General features: G+C 46.1%; 1 protein-coding gene across 3 annotated transcripts in view; it reads right to left on the bottom strand.

Moving 5' to 3' along the window:
* Positions 1-8,485, bottom strand: part of pigg (phosphatidylinositol glycan anchor biosynthesis class G) — a 112,917-nt gene that overhangs the window by 58,303 nt on the left and 46,129 nt on the right. The window lies entirely within an intron of this gene.

Raw genomic sequence — 8,485 nt, forward strand, 5'->3', positions numbered from 1 at the left:
CATGATGAAAGGAGGGAGGGAGAGAGAGAGAGAGAGAGAATGTGGGAGAGAGAGGGAGGGAGGGAGGGATGGACGAAGATACAAAGAGCAAAGGGTGATGAAAGGAAAAAAAAGAAGTGAAAGTGTGAAAAGAATGTGTAATTGTGCTGAGAAAGAGAGATACAGAATTAGAAAAGGTACAGGTGTGTGAGTGAAAGAGAGAGTGAGAAAGACAGAGGTATGTGTGTGTCTGTGTGTCTGTGTGTCTGTGTGTGTGTGTGTTAGAGTGTATTTCTGTCCGAACCCGGCCCGCGTCCGACAGAGTTGCGTCCGAACCCGACAGGCATTTTCATTTTTATGTCCGAACCCGACCCGAGCCCGACGCAGATGATGCCTCAGTTATTCCCATGCTAGTGATTAAACATTGTGGATAGCCTGTCTTTTTAGCCCATTAAACGGAACACACAACAAATTGTCTACAGAATCAGATGAGCTTGCACGCACGCAGGTCACACACAGCGCACATTAACACAAAAGGCCCAAGCAAGCATAGCCTATTGAAATAGAATTCTTGTCTTATCATTGACGAAAAGTCTTCTAATGAACTGCAACAGTCTTTGAAACTACAGTGCCTCTGTCACTGATCCATATGCAGCATCGACGTTAATTGGGGCAACTCGAGGAAATCCTCATCCAGTTGAACAAGACTACCTTATAGCCTACCGGTAGCCTATGTCTTTACCACAGTATGCAACGCAAATCATCTTAAAATCTCCTGATAGGCTAACAATTTTTTAACGTCACCCAAGAGTGTGCTTATGTGCATATGTGCGAAATGTGCATAACCATTTGTTTATGTTGTCGTGACAACGCGTGTGCATTTCAGGCGGCATGCCTGAAATGCGTTGTCACGATAAACAAATCTTGCACACAGGAAGAAAGCTATTATGTATTTTTTACATTTTACTTTATTCTGAAAAAACAAACGTTTGCATCATGTAAAGCAGACCTGTTGGTTACCCAACATAATAAGGAATTTTAAATGTAAAGCTTCCCATGCATATCGCCCCCATGTGTCCAAACCCGAACCGAACCCGTTTACAATTTCTAAATATTTGTCCGAACCCGTCGGGACCCGTCGGGCTCGGGTCGGGTAGCCACACTCTAGTGTGTGTGTGTGTGTGTGTGTGAGTGAGTGTGAGTGTGTGTGAGAGAGAGTGAGTGTGAGTGTGTGTGAGAGAGAGTGTGTGTGTGTGTGTGTGCATGTGTGCGTGTGTATGAGCTATAGAGTGCGAATAAGTTGTGTGTTGCACTAAAGCAGGCTGGGGCTGGGGAATCTCTACTAAGCCCTCTTGTGTGGAAAGAGGTGAAAGGCGCTGACACAAATAAACTCCAATTCTATCAATGAGAGACAGAGCTTCAGAGAGCAGGAGCTAATCCCAGCAGAACACCAACGCACCTCACACTCGCACACTCCTCCGCGTGCACAAAGCTGCTTGGATTCTCTCAACATTGTGATCTTTCTCTCTCTCTCACACACACTCCTCCGCCTGCACAAAGCTGCTTGGAATCTCTCACATTCAGAGTTGTCCCCCCCCCCCCCCCCCCCCCCAACCCACACACGCACACACACACACAAACACCTTTGACTGCACAAAGCAACTCTTGCCCAAGATGCCAAGCTTTCATCATACAAACTATATTCAGCCTGAATCAATTCATCATGGCGAAATACAAGGCCTAGTCACAAGGCCCAATTAACGTCTGGGAGGTCTTTGTGTGTGAGGCAAGCCTGTTTTTTGTGCCTATTTGGCAAATCCATTGTGAGGTGTAGTTACGCATTAGAAATACAAGGGAAAATCCCAGAGAGTGGAGAAAGACCAGAGAGCAATTACCCTGCTTTACAGCACTAAGCCAAGCTGGGGTAGCATTTATCTTAGCAAACATACAGCCCTTATGCACCTCTCAATATGCTCAAAATTTCAAAACTAAATCCTGCAAGGTCTTAAAATGTATAATCCATTGTGCAGACACACACACACACACACACCTCTATCTCTAACAGACACTCAGACACACACAGGTTAAAATGTGCCTCTAGGTTTGCTTTTCCCTCACTAACTCCCTACACAGCAGAAGCGGAGCTGCTGACTTGCCCTGCGCCTAATGCTAACACTCCCTTATCTGAATAATTTGGGCACCGCAGAGATAAATAGTGATTATAATTCCATTAGGCACGGAGGCCGAGTGGAAATATGAACGCCCGCAAACGCCACCATGAATCAAGCCCTGGAAATGGCCCACGGCCCGCTGGGAGTGTGAGTGTGAGTGTGTGTGTGGACACTGGCAGATGGACAGAACACTTTCAGAGCGGCCTTCAGAGTGGTTAGGGATGTCCTGTGAGTATGTTTGCCGTATCCGTATGTGAGTGTGTTTGGATATTTGCAGTGTGTGTATGTGCCCTTGCAGTGCATCTGTGTGTGTGTGTGTGTGTGTGTGTGTGTGTGTGTGTGTGTGTGTATATTTGAGTGTGTGTGTTAGCAGTGGCTTTGTTTGTGTGTGTGTGTTTCTGGAGTGCACCTAATTGGAGGGATTAGAAGAGGACTTGGGCTTGAATACGTGAGCGATACCAAAGATCACAAGCACCCCTGTGGGGACCTTTGGCAGGAGAAGCCACCAGAGCCACTTTACCGAAGCGGTATGGACTCAAGGAGAGAGTTTCACCTCACACTCACACTCGCACTTGCACACACACACACACACACAAAGACAGAGACAGAGACACACAATCACAGACAATAAGGAACTTCCGTTATTGCTATTTAAAGGTGCTCTAAGCGATGTTACACGGTTTCTAACATACAGCAAACATCACCTCATCATCTGCTAGCTGCCTGTGCCCTATACACTTTAAAAAAATGCGGTCTCTGTGGACAGGCTTCAAAAACGGGAACAAAAATAACTTGGTCCAGCCTGGACCATAAAAACATAACAAACCGTTCCAGCCAATCAGCGAGGAGATGCGTGTTTAGGAGAGTTTTAATAGACCTCTGAAGTTCACCTACAAAAAAGCTGCCATCTTTGACATCCGGTATCTGGAGATTTTTCCTATGGGAAAATAACATGGGGATTTTGAATTATTGCACCTGTTAAACTCTCGTGGGGATGGAAAAAGTCTGAAATGCAGACGTTTTTCTGAACACACTTTTGTCCTCTGCCTTCGAGTGGATATTGTGATCTCCAGTACGTGAATGCGGAACACTTAGATTTTTGCTACCCCAGAGATAACTTGCAACTTGCCATAGGTAGTTAGCTTCAATTAACAACCGGATCTCCTTATATGGGCAAAGATGCCGTTTTGGTTCTTTTTTGTTGGCGAACTTTAGAGGTCTATTGCACAGGGGGGGAGTAGCGAGCTAGCTCTCCGTTTTGTTTAAACATCAACAGAAGTGACGTTACCCAACACTGTTTAGAGCCGGGGTTCCCAAACCTTTCCACAACAAGGCCCCCAAAATACCACTAGGTCCTGGCCAAGGACCCCCTTGATGTTTTATTAAACCAAAGCCCTTTTAGGCAAGTCCCTCCACTCGGCGGCCATATTGCAAATTTTTTTGGGCACTCGTAGGGCATCCTATTCAGCAGAAATGCGCGTGCGCAAGGCTTCACGACACCAATTATGCTCCAGCGGCGAGTTGACAACACATGATTGGCACGATGTCTTCACAACACACCATATGATTGGCTCAATGTATTCACATCACACCACATGATTGGCTCAATGTATTCACATGTCGACATTTTGCCAAGGAAGGGGTGGGATATGTGTAGACAACGGCCATATTGGCGTTACAAACTAACCCCATGCATTTCTTTTTTTTTTTTAAAGTATATTTTTTTGGGCTTTTTATGCCTTTAATTAGATAGGATAGTGGAGATTGACAGGAAGTGAGTGGGAGAGAGAGTCGGGGTGGGATCCGGAAAGGACCACAGGGCGGGAATCAAACCCGGGTCGCCGGCGTACGGTGCAGGTGCCCCAGCCAGTCGCGCCACTGCTGGGGCCATGCATTTCTATGGAGGATTTTTTGAGTGCTGTGTCTCCTCATTAGAAAGTCTCTGATTAAACCCATCGACAATACTACGGCAAATGTAAAAATACATTAAGCTAATACTAATAATTATTTTAGCCACAAGTACTTCGCGATGTAGCATACAGCATGTAAAAATTGCATTTGGGGCTTTCTGCTATATGAGTGCTATCACTCTACTATTATTCCCAGTCATATCATGGATAATAGCCTATAATGTTCAGATATGCCACAAATTATTATAATGGCATTCCCTCATAGTAATAGGTATATTTTAGATTTTTCAAATGTATTTGTTGCTTTTATTTTTCCTTCCAACTTGCTGAGGCCCCCCTGGCGGTCCCCACTTTGAAAACCACTGGCTTAGAGCACGTTTAATGGTAAGCAGCTTAGGGCTATCTATCACAACCAATCTTGGGGCCTGCACCATGTGGTCGCTCGAGCCATGTGAGATAACAGGTGCGGCGGCGGGCAGAAGTCCTCATGAAAGTGTAATTTGTTGCATTGATCAGGGCAGGGCCGGGTGAGGTGTGTGGAGATGAATGGCCCAGTGAGGCTGCTTTTGTAGCCAGTGCTAATGGGATCATTACAGCAGGCCCTCTGCCTACCGGACACCTAATGGCAGCAGGCTCCATTCAGCAGCACTATTTACAGCCAGAACAGAGAGAAAAGAGAGAGTGAGAGTGAGAGTGAGAGAGAGAGAGAGAGAGACAGTGGAGAGGGAGAGTGAGGTGGATAGAGAGAAAGTAAGTGAGAAGGTTGGAGAGTGAGAGTGAGACAAAGGAGTAAGAAAGGATGAGGGGAGAGCAAGAGAAAAAAGAAAGACAGACAGAGATGGGATGGATGGTTAGAGAGCAGGCACAGAGACAGGATGGAATGAATACAAGTGTACGAACACACGTAGATGTACTCAGTCAGAGAGAGTGCGAGAGAAAGAAAGAAAGTGGCAGTGAAGGATGGATAACAAAGGGAAAAGAGGAGGAGGAAGAGTAGGATAGAGAAGTGAATTAGACAGGGGGAGAAAAGAGAGGGAAGCCAGAAAGAGAGAAAGGGAGGGGAAGAATGGAGATATGGAGAGGAGGAGGATGAGAGAACGAACACATTTCAGTTTCATCATTTGAGAAAGAGTGGCTGAAAGGATTCAACTAACAATTCAGTGATCATTACAGAGCCAAAACAGAATATGTCATGGTTTGAGTCACATTTCTCCTGGGCGTCTGCGTGTGTCGACTGACTCAAAGTAAAGGAATGAAGATGGTGAACAAAAAAAATTGAAAGGAACATAATTCAGAGTACCTTCCGCTAATTAAATCATCACTCTCCCTCCAAAACATACATAAGCAAACAAAGATTCCACACCCTAGCGCCAGTATAGACCTCTGGCTGGTCCCAGTGCCCATGTGGGCAATTTACTTTCCAATTTACTTTTAGCCTTTTGTTAATCACCAACATTTGCCAAGTAGTCTTACAGTAGAAAGCATGCCTTGCCAAAACTAATCTACAACTGCCTTAAAGTTGGAGTCATCTTTGAGAAGTCTATTCACCTCCCAAAACTTGAACGCTTATTTCATTCAAAACTTGCACGCTTATTTCATTCAAAACTTGCACGCTTATTTCATTTAAAACTTGCATGCTTATTTTATTTAAAACTTGCATGCTTGTTTCATTCAAAACTTGCATGTGCCAATGTCACTGCCCAAAATCACTGTTCTGCCCAAGATCACTGTACTGCCCTTGATCATGAGTGCTCTGGCAATCCCTGACCTGTATAGTTTCCAAACTGCACAACGTTATTCTTTCTGCAGAGCTAAGTCTACGTTATGAAAGCCTCCTGTGCTGTCTGTACTGTCTCACAGCAGCGCACGTGTGCACTGCAGAGGAACTGCATCAGCCCAGTCCATCAATGCTACTGTAAGGCACAAATGAAAAAGCTGCATCTCAACGCCAGCGCTTGCGCTCGGGAGCCAAAGCAATCTTCTCCCTGCCGTATTCCATGAGCCCTCTCCGTATGTAGTGCGCACTCTGTGGCGCCATTCGTCACCTGGCACAGACTAGCAGCAGCAGCACACACATGGGAAAAGTCCCCCCCCCCCACCCTGAACCAACACTGGCACATTATGCATGTAGGCCGCCACTGAGAGTGCACAATGTACTGAGCTATGGCTCCTCAGAGCACAGATTCTTTCACATTACTGACCCAAACGCAGGGAACATGAGAGGAAATCATTCATCAAACACACACACACACACCTGAACACACAGGTGTGAGTGTGTGTGCTTGTTGAAGTGTGTGTGTCTGTTGAAGTGCACATTTACATATGTGTGTGTGTGTGTGTGTGTGTGTGTGTGTGTGTGTGTGTGTGTGTGTGTGTGTGTGTGTGAGGATTTGTGAGCCTGATGTAAAGTGTGTGCTTTTTGGTATGTGTGAGTGTGTGTGTGTGTGTGTATGGTGTCGCAGTCGCATTGCAGCCAGTGTTACTGTGGCCCTGGAGACAAGCTGATCTCATAAATCACAGAGCGTGTCTGGTGGAAGTACACGCACATTTATTCACTCACTCACACACACACACACAAACACACAAACACACAGCCTGCCAGGAGGCTGGCCTTGTGCTCCCCTACTCATTATGTCTCCTTCCTGTCTGTCTTGGTCCTGTTGGGGACGGAGTACCTGACACACTCCTCCGGGTGGAGCAAGTGAAGGGTGGCGGCGGTCGCCAGCACCTAACACCAAAATCTCTCCGCTCTCCCGCACAGCTTTTCACGTCTGAGTCGCTAGACTCAACAACCCTGAACTCTTGGTCCATCCTGTGGACATGTGTGTTTACAGCTGTAAATAGACTTTTGTATGGTTACCTAGAACATAAGAACATGTGGGCTCTGGGCCTGGATGAAAGGAGCAAAAAACAAGCTGCTCGTCGGGTGGGGGAGGAGACAGAATATGCCTCCTGCTAGATATGGAGTAAGTGGGAGGAGGAAAGATGGAAGCCATCACTGCCGGCCCACCATGTGGAGAGTGTTGTGGTTGAGGGTTCGAAACATTCAGTGGACAAGGTATGAAAACATTGGATATTTCCCGAAAATGTATGTGTGATCATCGTACTGTGAAGAAATTTGTCGCTGATTCAGAGCACAGGCGGGTTTGTGCAGACAAAGGCTTAATAAGGAAGGTTTCTGCCAGACAAATTCATAGGATTAAGAGAGCAGCTGCTAAAATGTCATTGCAAAGCAGCAAATAGGTATTTGAAGCCGCTGGTGCCTCTGGAGTCCCGCAAACCTCAAGTTTGTAAGTGTGCATAAACCTACTATTCGGCGACCCCTAAGCAATGCTCACAAGCAGAAACGGTTGCAGTGGGCTCAGGAATACATGAAGACTAATTTTCAAAGAGTTTTGTTTACGGATGAGTGCCGTGCAACCCTAGATGGTCCAGATGGATGGAGTAATGGATGGTTGGTGGATGGCAACCATGTCCCAACAAGGCTGAGATGTCAGCAAGGAGGTGGCGGAGTCACGTTTTGGGCCGGAATCATGGGGGGGGGGGGGGGAGCTGGTAGGCCCCTTTAGGGTCCCTGATGGTGTGAAAATGACCTTGACAAAGTATGCAGCTTCTGACTGACCACTTTCTTCCATGGTACAAAAAGAAGAACTGTGCCTTCTGTAGCAAAATCATATTTAATAGACTTTCGTATAGTTACCTAGAAAATAAGAAGAGCATTATACTTTGTTAGCGCACTTTGTTAGCAGCACTTTACTTCCTGAACAAGGGTCTGACCCTGCTTCATTTTCTAGACCATAAATCCTAATGGGAATACTCTTGAAACCACTATATCAGCTTTTAACCAATCAGCATTGACCACTATTGCTATACTTCCTCCTTTGCAGCTAATGGTGCAATATATTATATTAGCCTTCTCCCCCCAAACCCACTGACTGTAAAGAAACCATCATTTTGCCCTCAAAGCATTACTATGCGAGTTTTAGTCTAAAACTAAATATGGCAACTTTTTATGTATGATGACAACACTGGCTGCTTTTTCCTGAAGCTCCCGTCCCAGTCTTTCTAAAGGCCTAAACCTGAGTCGTGGTTGGAGACACTTCCTCACAGCGAGGTGAGGATTTAATAAAAGAAGCGACCGCCATGACAAAGGAGCAGAAGCTCGCCTAAATGCACCGCTCTCCCTCTCAGCACTCTCTTGCTCTCTTTCACTCCCTCTATTTCTTTATTTTTTGTGTTCTGTCTGTCTCTCCTGGTGTCTCTCTCTCTTTTCTCTCTATCCATCTCTCCCTGCCTCTCTCTCTTTCTCCATCTATCTTCCTCTCACAATCACTATGGAAACAGGAGAGCTGCAGAAGCACAGTGGAAAGGCTGGGTGGCCACGTGGAGCTGCGCTACAATGGGGGTGGGGTGGGGTGGGGTGGG

Source organism: Alosa sapidissima, chromosome 14, assembly GCF_018492685.1.
Source record: "Alosa sapidissima isolate fAloSap1 chromosome 14, fAloSap1.pri, whole genome shotgun sequence".
In the NCBI taxonomy this organism is placed as follows: Eukaryota; Metazoa; Chordata; class Actinopteri; order Clupeiformes; family Clupeidae; genus Alosa; species Alosa sapidissima.